This window comes from Bos indicus x Bos taurus, chromosome 16, assembly GCF_003369695.1.
Source record: "Bos indicus x Bos taurus breed Angus x Brahman F1 hybrid chromosome 16, Bos_hybrid_MaternalHap_v2.0, whole genome shotgun sequence".
Classification (NCBI taxonomy): Eukaryota; Metazoa; Chordata; class Mammalia; order Artiodactyla; family Bovidae; genus Bos; species Bos indicus x Bos taurus.
In genome coordinates this window covers 18,563,065-18,577,659 of record NC_040091.1, presented here as the reverse complement: position 1 = coordinate 18,577,659, position 14,595 = coordinate 18,563,065, and the positions used below count along the sequence as shown (strand labels likewise).

At 38.7% G+C, this 14,595-nt stretch overlaps 1 protein-coding gene across 1 annotated transcript in view; it reads left to right on the top strand.

Annotated features, from left to right (window-relative positions):
* The window catches only part of USH2A (usherin), a 938,899-nt gene that overhangs the window by 586,187 nt on the left and 338,117 nt on the right, over positions 1 to 14,595 (top strand). The gene's annotated exons all lie outside the window — the stretch shown is intronic.

The following is a 14,595-nucleotide window of genomic DNA, read 5'->3' as shown; positions in this document are numbered from 1 at the left end:
TTCTATTGTATAAACACACTGTCTTTACCTTCATATTAAAAGCTACACGATTTATATTACATCCAGTTCATATGAATCTTTAGAATAGCTGTACAGAATGTTTTACTCCTGTATATGTCTTCCAAATGTGCTACTCTTTTTCCCCTGGAAAAATCAACTTGTTCAGAGTACTAAGGTAGACAAATTCAATGAAGTATTTAAATTCATAATAAGTAGCATACTTTTGGAAACACATACCAGGGCCATTTAGTTGAACCCGTGCTTTCTCCCAAGTATGTTATGAGAATAAAACCGAAGCATTTGTAACTATCTCTAACAGCTCTCAAATCCTTTTATGAAAAACCTTACTTTTACCTTCTTAGAATTGATAGTTTATTTACCCTGCTCTGTATGTGTGTGTGTATGTTTGTAAAATTACATAAGCCAAAGAGAAGGATACTTTTCCATTTTATAACTTGTGGGATTTTTCTCACTTTCTGTATTCACCATCTTGACAATGAACTTCCTGCTTATAAAAACTCTTTAGAAAGGGACTAACTTCTGAGCCAGGGAGAAGATGGAGGGAACTTTGAAGTGAGCTTATTGTGGACTCAACAAGCCTCCAGCAAAGGGCTGCCAGCCTCCCACATTTGCATACTCTCCTGTGGTTAGTATAGAAACACACAGGCCCCAAAACACAATTAAGTGCAATCTTTGGAGCATCCTGGGGCAAGAGAGACACACACACACAAAAAAAATTAATCACACTTCTACTTTACCAGAGGAGAGGGATGGGAAATATTATCCCTTTAAGTTCCATTGATCTTGAAAAATCCTATTTTTAAAAAGAATAAGTACAATTCCCCTTTCTGTTTTTTTATCTTGGAATAAAGGTTTATCTATAACTTTAAGGTTAAAAAAAATCATGTCTGTCTGACTGGCTCTGCAGTTGGAAAGCAACTTGAAGTTTTATTTGAATTCTTATAGTGCCCTGAAGAAATTTTTGCTTTATTTTTTAAAAATAACATCTTATTCTTTTTCCTTTGTTATCATAGACAGACTCTATGTCTGTCTTGCATAAAATTCTATGAGCATTTACCTGTCTGCATAAATACTTTTACAAAAGTAAAATAAGTCCTTTATGTACCTTAGTCACTTAAGGATTGTATTTCCAATCTTTTTCCATTAAGAACTTCAAGAAGATCCCTACTGTAGCTCTATAAAGATATATAGATCATCCTGAGTCTAAAGGTTCTATGAAAAGTTAAGGACGGACTTCCCTGGTGGTCCAGTAGATAAGAATCCACCTGTCAATGGAGGGGACACAGGTTCAATCCTTGGTCCGGGAAGATCCCACATGCTGTGGAGCAGCTAAACTCCACATCCTGCAACTACAGAGCCCACGCTCTGCAACAAGAGAGACCACCACAATGAGACAGTCATGCTCCACAACTAAAAAGCAGCCCCTCCTTGCTGCTTCTAGAGAAAGCCCATGCAGTAACAAAAACCCAACGCAACCACAAGCAAATGAATAATTTTTTTAAAAACTTAATGGAGAATACATTGTGATATCAGTGGGCAAATAGCCACTATGATATTCATAATTATGAATTAATTGGGTTAAATGAAAGCAGATATATGAGGGTGTCCAATGCACCCCCACCTTGGGTTGCTGGAATGCATGCCCAAATTTGAAAAACACTGAGCTAGATCATCTTTAAAATACCTTCAGATAGAACATAGGACATGATCTTATCTATGGCTCTCTGCCACACTCTCACTGGGGGACAGAATTATTGAGTGAAAATAGGTAGAAGGGGCCCCTACACTCAATGTGTTTTTGACTCTAGATACACCAAAGCCAGGAGCCTTTCCAGTGGATGGGAGCTGGCTTGTTGCTGGCAGTCTCCTCAAGTGGGGCAGGAAGAGATATCATAGATGACCCATTCGGGATGCTCAGTCTACTTGAGGCACGAAACAACAGGTGTGGTGTTTTGTGAGCTGAGGTGCATTAAGCGGCTCTCCTATGCAGACACTGTGGCTGAATTTCCTTGGCTCTTCAGTGCCTTCACAGAACATCTGCTGGAAGGAAGCCTGTGTAACGACAGCCTGAGTCTCCTCCGTCTTGGGGATTTTCTTTAATGAGGGTCTAGTGTGAACTGTGAACTTCCAGATGTGCAAACTGGATTTAGAAAAGGCAGAGAAACCAGAGATCAAGTTGCCAACATCTGTTGGGTCATAGAAAAAGCAAGAGAGTTCCAGAAAAACATCTGCTTTATTGACTACAACCAAGCCTATGACTGTGTGGATCACAAAAAAACTGGAAAATCCTGAAAGAGACAGGAACACCAGATCACCTACCTGCCTCCAGAGAAGTCTGTATGCAGGTCAAGAAGCAACAGTTAGAACTGGACATGGAACAACAGACTGGTTCCAAATTGGGAAAGGAATATGACAGGCTGCATATTGTCACTCTGTTTATTTAACTTATATGCAGAGTACATCATTCGAAATGTCAGACTGGATGAAGCACAAGCTGAAATCAAAATTTCTGAGAGAAATATCAATAACCTCAGATATGCAGATGACACCACCCTTATGGTAGAAAGTGAAGAAGAACTAAAGAGCCTCTTGATGAATGTGAAAGAGGAGAGTGGAAAAGTTGGCTTAAAACTCAATATTCAGAAAACTAAGATCATGGCATCTGGTCCCATCACTTCATGACAAATAGATGGGGAAACAATGGAAACAGTGACAAACTTTATTTTCTTGGGCTCCAAAATCACTGCAGATGGTGACTTCCACCATGAAATTAAAAGGCACTCCTTGGAAGAAAAGCTATGACCACTCTAGACAGCATATTAAAAAGCAGAGACATTACTTTGCCAACAAAGGTCTGTCTAGTCAAAGCTATGGTTTTTCCAGTAGTCATGTATGGATGTGAGAGTTAGACTATACAGAAAGCTGAGTGCTGAAGAATTGATGCTTTTGAACTGTGGTGTGGAGAAGACTTTTGAGAGTCCCTTGGACTGCAAGGAGATCAAACCAGTCAATCCTAAAGGAAATCAGTCCTAAATATTCTTTGGAAGGACTGATGCTGAAGCTGAAACTCCAATACTTTGGCCACCTGATGTGAAGAACTGACTCATTGGAAAGGACCCTGATTTGGGGAAAGATTGAAGGCGGGAGAAGGGGATGACAGAGGATGAAATGTCTGGATGGCATCACCGACTCAACGGACATGATTTTGAGTAAACTTGCTGAGTTGTTGATGGACAGGGAAACCTGGCTTGCTGCAGTCCATGGGGTCACAAAGAGTCAGACACAACTGAGCAACTGAACTGAGTGGCTGCACCTCCTCTGTGGGATTCTTAAATGTTTCCTCAATTCAGTGACATCCTTATCTCAGAAGCCAGGGTTTGCTGGCTATTGAGAACCTATACTTAAAAGACTTTTCCTTCTAAGAGTTCACAAATAACAGCTCCACAAAGTTGGCTGAAGTTGTTTCCCATGTGTCTAGAGAACAATTAAGATCATGTCCCCTTTTATTTGATAAAAATCATTTTTTTTTTTTGCTGTAGGGACTACTCAGATAGTACTTTATAGATGCAGGTGTTGTTTTACATATATTAACTCATTTATTTCTCAAAAACTGTATGAGGAAAGGACTACTGTTATCCCTATTTACACATGAGGAAGTTGAGGAAAAGAGATGGTCTTGCAACTAGTTCCATGGTATCAGAGAACTAGTAAATAAATGGCAGGGAACATATTCAAACCTAGAGACTGGCTACAGAAACCTGATTCTGAGCCACTGCATTCTCATTCATTTGAAACGTCTTCCACTGACCACTCTTATCCTCTCTTGGTCGAGGTAGCACAGACTCCCAGACTCCAGTAGTCAACAGGATTCTGAAGATATGGCTTTGTCTACAGTGATGCCAAATACAATTTCAGCAGTCTCATTTGGTTGGAATACCAGGGATTCAAAACTTGTTGCCAATAAACTAAAGAGTTATTCTCAGCTTCGAGACACACACACTTAAAGTTTATAGTCTAACGAGAAAATTCAGTTAAAACAGATATGTTTATAGCCTTACGATGAAGCACTCAGCAGAAGCAATATTACAAAGGTGACCAGGTAGAGAGTTTTCTTTCTCGGTGTGTGGGTATAAACACTTACGTTCCCATCAAGTATTTTGGCCAAATTCTCTCATACTCCCCCATGAATTTATATCTAACATAAACTCTAGTTAGCAGAAGAGAATGTTAAAGTAACCTCGTATTAATCTATTTAGGAGAAAAGACTCACTTAAATTTTCTGAAAAACAAAACTTTTTCTGTTTTTAGCTTTCAAGTGACAAGTTATAATGTATACTTCTTTCTCTGGTTTATAATAGAAATTTTAATTTTTCGTATTTGAATTGCTGTTGCAGAGACTTTTGTACAGAACTTGTGCAGATAAATCTACCCCAAACATTAGTGTTGAAAAGTGGTATCATTATTGCTAATTACTAAGTGGTCCTCTCTTTGGGCCCATATTAAAGTTGAATTTCTTGTATTAATGCCCTCTATATATCAAGGGAAAAGAACAGATGTGATCTTCTTATTATACAGAACTTGCATTCTTAATTTATCTAATAATGTTAATATGTTAATTTTGGAAAAAATTTTTAAACTCATTGAAAGACAATAAGAATGTCCATATTGTTAAAAAAAAAAAAGAATGAGGAATCTTTTTCTCTCCTTACAAACACAATTTTTCAGGAACAGATTAAAAGTACATCAATCAAATGAGGACACTAATCCCACGTGGAAGATTGGAGAACCCAGGAGTATCAACAGCATGAGCATTTAGGGGACTCGTTCCCTGGCATGGCCACAGGAAGGACCTTGTGTGTCTTCTTGGCCATTAGAAAGGGGGAACACTTGCCTCATGAAAGTCTGAGGTTGAAGGTATATCCACAAGAAAAGACTTGAATCTCATTCACATTTGACTTTATCAAAGAAGCATGTGTCTTAAACTACGCATTTGTTAAGCTCACCAACTGCAGGTCTGTCAAACTACATAACTTTGAACTTTACCACCACCCACCTTCCCCAGTGTTTTCACTTACTGATCACATGACCCCCAGAAACTTTATCTCTTCCCTAGGCCTCCGTTTGCTCACCTAAGAAGGAGTTTTGTCATCAAGTAACCATCCTCAGGGGATTTTGGTTAAGGGAGAAAGGAAGTGTGTGTGTGTGCCCTAGAATGGAAATTGTCATACATAAAGAGCACAAAATACACATAAACTATTACTAATTGGGTTGAAAATTAAACCAGCCCCAAACATTGAAATGTTGATTTTCCTTGATGATTCCAACCATTGCCTCTGAAAGCTGCATGGAAGGAAACAGCAGACTGGTTGTGGTATATTAAATTATAAGTGAGGACTAATTTGAGGATCAAAGATGCTCCCTGGGAGATATCACTCCGCTGGCAGGAGAGGCATTAGCTGTCTCCCTCTGTCTCATGTATTTGTACTCTGTGTCTTGGAAATATCCTTCCCCACAGTTTTGGAATCTTGATGTTTAATTTAACACAAAGGTCTTTGAGACACACAGTGGGGGGTTGTTACGGGTATTTCTGGCATTGAAGAAATTGAAATGTACATTTTTTTCTCCTGTGTCAAAGACAGACAAGAATCTAAACTGACATTTTATATCAAATGAATTATGAACTGTGTACTTTGTACCTAAGGGAACAACAACTAAATTAGAGTTTAAGATTAAAAAGCGAGAGAGAGACAAAAATAGGTTTTTAATAAAACATACAGTAATTTCTGCTATTCTCTCTGATGGTGATATGGCCGAACACAGTCCTTATAGTAGAACCACTGAATGGATGCAAGCTCTTCTGAAATCTCCAAGATTTAAATATATGGAACAAATTTTCTCAGAATAGCTTAACTTTAGAACCAGTGAAACATTGTTGATAATCTGAACTTAATTTTTACCTTTTTGTCTATCTTTCTTGCTTAGGAAAAAAAATAAATATTTGCCAAATTTTACCTCCTGAGAAAATATGGGATTAGATGTTACTTGAGGAACACATAAACTATACACAGGATAAGAATAGTATGACAGAAGTTCCATATTCTATTTCTCTACTGTTTATATGTAACTCCTACATACATAAATGGGCTTCCCTGGTGGCTCAGATAGTAAAGAAAATGTCTGCAATGCAGAAGACCTGGGTTTGTTCCCTGGGTCAGGAAGATGCCCTGGAGAAGGAAATGGCAACCCACTCCAGTATTCCTGCCTGGAGAATCCAATGGACAGAGGAGCCCGGCAGGATAGAGTCCATGGGGTCACAAAGAGTCGGACACGACTGAGGGATTAACACACACACATGTATACAGGCTCTCAAGCAAATTACCCTCATGATTAAGATCATGGCTTTTAAAATCAATCAGAATGAGCTGAAATTAAGAAATTAAGTTATACAATCATACATATTTTGCCTCTTTCTTTTCTTTCCAGAAAGTGGGAGAAATGGTAGTAAGTACCTCATGAGTTTGACACTGAGGAAATTATGTATGATAAATGAATGCAAAGAACGTAGCACAGTGCTGGTCACATAATAATTGTGTATTACTTTGCAAAGGTATAGCCTCCCAACATATATGACAAGATTGGATAGCAACAGACTAGTGTCTTGCTTTTTAATGGCTACTGATTTCTGAAGTACAGGAAGCATTTGGATTAAATTTTTAAGATGAAGATCCTGTCATGTTTATGTAATATACTCGATAATCATTTTTGAAATTACTAATTGAAGATTCTTGGGAATTGGGGGTGATCTATGCTTTCTTCTTCCCGGCAAAGCTATGTTTTGATTACCATGCTAGTCTTCAAAAGGAGGTATTGTAATTTGTGCTACATACACATTAGAGTAAGGTTATTAATATTAATACATGTATTTTCTACTTCTGAATTTCCCAGGTACATAAACCTAAAACTGACAAAATTCCTTGGTATTAACTCCATATACTTCTGATACCAGTGCTACACAATTAGTACTTGTGTGGCTAAATTGGGCTTTCCTGGTGGCTCAGACAGTAAAGAATATGCCTGCAATGCAGGAGAACTGGATTTGATCCCTGGTTTGGGAAGATTCCCCTGGTGGAAGACATGGCAACCCACTCCAGTATTCTTGCCTGGAGAATCCCCATGGACAGAGGTGTCTGGCTGGCTAAAGTCCATGGGGTCGCAAAGAGTTGGATATGGCTGAGCAACCAAGTATTAGCACAGCACAGTGGCTAAATTACTTGAAACAAAGAACTCACTAATAGTCTGATTACAGATTTTTTTTTCTCATAAACTAAATTACATAGTTATAAATCATAATTTTGGTCAAATGAGCATCTTTCTATTATTTCAAATTCTGGGTTCTAATTCTACTATTTAAGAGCTGAAATCTGTTCTTTAAGCATTTTTTATTCCTCTGATGACTATTGTTTGATTTTCACTAGTAGAGAATGATACATTAATGACTTATTCAGGCAAGGGATACCAATATATAATCTGAGTGTCTTAAGGCTAGATATGATTATTACTTGAGTAATTAATCAACATAAATATTAGATCCAATTCCATTGTTAAGATGACTTTTATAACCATTCCTCTCTGGTTTTTTGATCATTAAATGACTAAAATTTTGTCAGTTAATCAAAGATTCCTTTACTTCTTGGTTCTTGATTCTATACCACAAGAATAAGTAGGTTCAATAGTATCATAAGAAAGAGTCTGATTCTTAAATATAGTAGTTTAACTACCTAAGTTTTTTCTTTGTTCTACTATGGTTCTTAGACACTCAATAAAGGAACATTTGGTGCATCTTTTCTAAAGAGAGTGGCTTTGACCTAGATTGAATTTACTCATTGCTAAATTGCTTATTAACCTTGCTAAGTGTATCTAATTTAATTTTATAAAGGAGAACTTTTTTAGAGAGTTATTTAAAATAAAGTGAGTAATATTTTAACTAAAAATAAGATAGACTTAGTCCACTAATATTTCTGTGTGTACTTTAAATTATTTTTCCATTTGAATATATATTCTACATTAATGGGCTCAAATAATCAGATTCTCAAGGAAAAGGGACTTAATCTATGCTGCCTGGAAACTAATTTGGATGAATATCATGGTATTCAAAATAATAGAAAAACTAGGAAATATTATTAGGAATACTAACATGAACTCAAATGTCAAAAGCAAAGGTTTAAATAGAGTGTCTGAATCTAGGATATCTCTGCAAGGAGAAAAAAATGCTCTGGTTGGTAGCTTGAGAAGTAACCAAAAAAAAAAAATTCTTCTGGACATTATGACCACCAACTTTAAGGCCCCTAATTAGTCTGACAAAGTGACAGTTCCACTCCTACCAGAACAAATAATGTGTCTAATGAAATTCAAAATCCATATTTTTCTCTGAACACAATGAACTACAGCATTCCCAGCTTTGGAGTATTTCAAAATTAGCAGAGGATAACTTCTGTCTGCCTGATGATTCCTGGTTCGCAAATTCACTGAAACTGTCTTGCAGAGTAATTTTAGGCCACTCTTCAGTCTTAAGCACAAAGGGAATTGAAGATAGAGGTATGATGCTTTGGTCCTGTGTATGCTAATGTGAAGTGGAGTCTTCCATTTCTCAAAATGGTCAACAGCAATTAGTATTCAGTGGAGTCTTTTTATTCTGGTGCGCTTGCCTCACCCCTGCCACCCCTTTCTGTATTATTCTTATTATAAACTGTAGTCGGGAATATTCCTGCTTCCTTTCCATTCTAATTAAAGCATTCTTAGTGAACATGAGGTTAGTTTTTCATTTCATAAAGAACGATAACTAGAGCCAGGGTGAGATCTGCCAATTGGGTTTTGTATTACTTTTGACAAATATTTGCACCAATGTTGATTGAAGTAGTCTTACACTGATAAAATGTTCTGGTGGGGTTTTAGGTTTCCCTCAGAAATGTAGGTCCAAATGAGTCTGTGAGAGACCAAAGGTAAATGTTATATCATCTTTGGGTTTTATTCAACAATGTACTCCATTATTTCGTCCCTGGGTTAAGAAGTAAATGATATACTTTTTAACAAAATTTTTATTTTATGCACATGCTTTTTAGTCAGGGCTTTTGTCCTAAATACTTCTCTATAACCCCAGTGACAACCTTGAGAAAATGTCATCATTTCTTTAACACGGATCCATAAAACCTGCAGCCCTTGCTAAGCATCTTGTTTTGCTATTTTTCTCTGGAGACCTTTCTGGGAGCTTTCAGAGCTAAAGTTGCCTTGACAAGAGAGGAAAATTTTTTTTAAATCTGAGAATCTGAGACAGACTAAAAAAAGGCTATTTTTCCAAATCTCTACTCCCAAATAAGCATCCTCAAGATTAGAATGACAATTTTTTTTTAATAAATAAGCTTCAAAAACATCTTCATTTAAAACCTCCTAGCTATAAGATTTCTCACTCTGCAAAGCAGTGTCCACACTCAGAGCTGGTTATTTGGATGCCTGGGGACAGATGGGGAAGGGGCAGGAAAAGGAGGCAAAACCCTCTCTGTGCCTGTGAGGAGGGGCAAGGTTCTGGCTGAGACAGTCACTTCAAAAGGCATTGCTTAAAGTGATAGGAGTTTGGGTTTTGGAGACAGGTTGCTAGATTCAAATGGCAGTTTAACCACTTATTAGCTGAATGCTCTTGTGCAAGTGGCTCATCTGCTATGGTCTGAATATTTGTGGCTTCCCCAAATCTGTATGTTGAAACATTACACCCAATGTGATGGTATTAGGAGGTGGGACCTTGGAAGGTCATAAAGGTGAGTCCTCAAAAACAAGATCATACCCTTGTAAAAGAGGTCTAAAAGAGCCCCTCTGCCCCCTTCCACCATGTGAAGACACAGCAAGAAGGCACTATCCATGAACCAGTAAATGGGTTCTCAGGAGGCTGCATGGTAAACAGGAAAAAGGATAGAGTTTTAAACCAAAATACACATGTTTGAGTCCTAGCTGGGCACTTAGAGCAACCACAGGGAACTGTAAAAACATTATAATACTCACACTTTTTAATTCATGGTCTGGCTATAAGGTCAGATGAATGCAGTGTGTATTAAACACAACTCTCCAATAGACCCATCTCAGAAAAATCTCAGACAGTCATTTTGACCTGAAATTTAGTATTCGGGCCTGCCATCCCTCTTTCTCCCTCTGCACCCCCACCTCTGTTATTGAATGCATTCATTTCCTACCAGCTTCTGCCTTGATTGCTGGGCTCAAGCCACAATGCCTTCAAGGCTCAGGCCCAGCTTGCCCTTATCTTGGGGCTGCCTGAGATGTGTGTCCCCCAGTTGTTTGCAAATCCCTGCTCAAATACAGTCTCCCCTACTACCGTACCTAAAATGTCAGCTCTTCTCCCACCTCCTCCCTCAGTACTCCCAATCCCTTATACTAGAAATATTTCTTGGTTACTAAAATGTTTTCAACACATACACACACAAAAGGTAACTGTGAGGTGATGGGTGTGTTAATTAACTCGTCTGTGATCATCACTTCACAATGTGTCAGATCAGATCAGATCAGTCACTCAGTCATGTCCGACTCTTTGCGACCCCATGAATCGAAGCACTCCAGGCCTCCCTGTCCATCACCAACTCCCGGAGTTCACTCAGACTCACGTCCATCGAGTCAGTGATGCCATCCAGCCATCTCATCCTCTGTCGTCCCCTTCTCCTCCTGCCCCTAATCCCTCCCAGCATCAGAGTCTTTTCCAATGAGTCAACTCTTCACATGAGGTGGCCAAAGTACTGGAGTTTCAGCTTTAGCATCATTCCTTCCAAAGAAATCCCAGGGCTGATCTCCTTCAGAATGGACTGGTTGGATCTCCTTGCAGTCCAAGGGACTCTCAAGAGTTTTCTCCAACACCACAGTTCAAAAGCATCAATTCTTCGGACTCAGCCTTCTTCACAGTCCAACTCTCACATCCATACATGACCACAGGAAAAACCATAGCCTTGACTAGACGGACCTCTGTTGGCAAAGTAATGTCTCTGCTTTTGAATATACTATCTAGGTTAATCATAACTTACCTTCCAAGGACTAAGCGTCTTTTAATTTCATGGCTGCAGTCACCATCTGTAGTGATTTTGGAGCCCAGAAAAATAAAGTCTGACACTGTTTCCACTGTTTCCCCATCTATTTCCCAGGAAGTGGTGGGACTGGATGCCATGATCTTCGTTTTCTGAATGTTGAGCTTTAAGCCAACTTTTTCACTCTCCACTTTCACTTTCATCAAGAGGCTTTTGAGTTCCTCTTCACTTTCTGCCATAATGGTGGTGTCATCTGCATATCTGAGGTTATTGATATTTCTCCCAGTAATCTTGATTCCAGCTTGTGTTTCTTCCAGTCCAGCGTTATTCATGATGTACTCTGCATATAAGTTAAATAAACAGGGTGACAATATACAGCCTTGACGAACTCCTTTTCCTATTTGGAACCAGTCTGTTGTTCCATGTCCAGTTTTAAGTGTTGCTTCCTGACCTGCATACAGATTTCTCAAGAGGCAGATCAGGTGTTCTGGTATTCCCATCTCTTTCAGAATTGTGATCCACACAGTCAAAGGCTTTGGCATAGTCAAGAAAGCAGAAATAGATGTTTTTCTGGAACTCTCTTGCTTTTTCCATGATCCAGCGGATGTTGGCAATTTGATCTCTGGTTCCTCTGCCTTTTATAAAACCAGCTTGAACATCAGGAATTCACGGTTCACATATTGCTGAAGCCTAGCTTGGAGAATTTTGAGCATTACTTTACTAGCGTGTGAGAAACCCAAGTAAGACAGTAGGTGTTGCAAGAGGGCATCAGAGGGCAGACACACTGAAACCATACTCACAGAAAACTAGTCAGTCTAATCACACTAGGACCACAGCCCTGTCTAACTTAATGAAACTAAGCCATGCCTGTGGGGCAACCCAAGACGGGCGGGTCATGGTGGAGAGATTTGACAGAATGTGGTCCACTGGAGAAGGGAATGGCAAACCACTTCAGTATTCTTGCCTTGAGAACCCCATGTACAGTATGAAAAGGCAAAATGATAGGATACTGAAAGAGAAACTCCCCAGGTCAATAGGTGCCCAGTATGCTACTGGAGATCAGTGGAGAAATAACTCCAGAAAGAATGAAGGGATGGAGCCAAAGCAAAAAGAATACCCAGCTGTGGATGTGACTGGTGATAGAAGCAAGGTCCGATGCTGTAAAGAGCAATATTGCATAGGAACCTGGAATATCAGGTCCATGAATCAAGGCAAATTGGAAGTGGTCAAACAAGAGATGGCAAGAGTGAATGTCAACATTCTAGGAATCAGCGAGCTGAAATGGACTGGAATGGGTGAATTTAACTCAGATGACCATTATATCTACTACTGCGGGCAGGAATCCCTCAGAAGAAATGGAGTGGCCATCATGGTGAACAAAAGAGTCCAAAATGCAGTACTTGGATGCAATCTCAAAAATGACAGAATGATCTCTGTTTGTTTCCAAGGCAAACCATTCAATATCACAGTAATCCAAGTCTATGCCCCAACCAGTAATGCTGAAGAAGCTGAAGTTGAACGGTTCTATGAAGACCTACAAGACATTTTAGAACTAACACCCAAAAAAGATGTCCTTTTCATTATAGGGGACTGGAATGCAAAAGTAGGAAGTCAAGAAACACCTGGAGTAACAGGCAAATTTGGCCTTGGAATACGGAATGATGCAGGGCAAAGACTGATACAGTTTTGCCAAGAAAATGCACTGGTCATAACAAACACCCTCTTCCAACAACACAAGAGAAGACTCTACACATGGACATCACCAGATGGTCAATACCGAAATCAGATTGATTTTATTATTTGCAGCCAAAGATGGAGAAGCTCTATACAGTCAGCAAAAACAAGACCAGGAGCTGACTGTGGCTCAGACCATGAACTCCTTATTGCCAAATTCAGACTGAAATTGAAGAAAGTAGGGAAAACCACTACACCATTCAGGTATGACCTAAATCAAATCCCTTATGATTATACAGTGGAAGTGAGAAATAGATTTAAGGGCCTAGATCTGACAGATAGAGTGCCTGATGAACTATGGAATGAGGTTTCTGACATTGTACAGGAGACAGGGATCAAGACCATTCCCATAGAAAAGAAATGCAAAAAAGCAAAATGGCTGCCTGGGGAGGCCTTACAAATAGCTGTGAAAAGAAGAGAAGTGAAAAGCAAAGGAGAAAAGGAAAGATGTAAACATCTGAATGCAGAGTTCCAAAGAATAGCAAGAAGAGATAAAAAAGTCTTCTTCAGCAATCAATGCAAAGAAATAGAGGAAAACAACAGAATGGGAAAGACTAGGGATCTCTTCAAGAAAATCAGAGATACCAAAGGAACATTTCATGTAAAGATGAGCTCGATAAAGGACAGAAATGGTATGGACCTAACAGAAGCAGAAGATATTAAGAAGAGATGGCAAGAATACACAGAAGAACTGTACAAAAAAGATCTTCACGACCCAGATAATCACGATGGTGTGATCACTGACCTAGAGCCAGACATCCTGGAATGTGAAGTCAAGTGGGCCTTAGAAAGCATCACTATGAACAAAGCTAGTGGAGGTGATGGAATTCCAGTTGAGGTATTCCAAATCCTGAAAGATGATGCTGTGAAAGTGCTGCACTTGATATTCCAGAAAATTTGGAAAACTCAGCAGTGGCCACAGGACTGGAAAATGTCAGTTTTCATTCCAATTCCAAAGAAAGGCAATGCCAAAGAATGCTCACAATGTATACATCTATGAAATCATCACATCATTACACTTTAAATATACACAGTTTTACTTGTCAATTATACCTCGATGAAGCTGGGGGAGGGAAAAGAACTACTCATAAAAAGTGGGGGGAAAATAGAATCATTTCTTTTCTGTGTCTTTTGTCTCTCTCTCTCCTTAAAAAAAACTGTTTTAACTTATTTAACTTAGTGTATTTCCAGAGCATAGGATACTGCCTGGCTTGTAAGTAGACACTTGTCAATTTTTATTTCTTTATATAAATTATATATAACTGCTTCCCTGGTATCTCAGATGGTAAAGAATCCACCTGCAATGCAGGAGACCCAGGTTTGATTCCTGGGTCAGGAAGATCCCTGGAAAAGGAAATGGCAACCCACCCCAATATTCTTGCCTAGGAAATCTCATAGACAGAGGAGCCTGGCAGGTTATAGCCCATGGGGTCACAAAGAGTTGGACATGACTGAGCAATGATCACTTTTTTTTTCATGTTCTATCTTACATAATAACTATATAAAATAATGTTATATTTATATATTTTGTATACTTATACAGTATATTGTATAACAATATTAAATGTCTATTTTTAATATACACTTGCATATATTTAATTGCATACTAATCATTCTAATGCTACATACTTGCATTATTATGTATTGTATACACAGTCATACTTAAATATACACATATATGAAATATTCACTCAGTTGGAGATACTGGGAAATGAATCATTCATACCTTACTATCAGTAGAGCTCAGCTCAGTCGCTCAGTCATG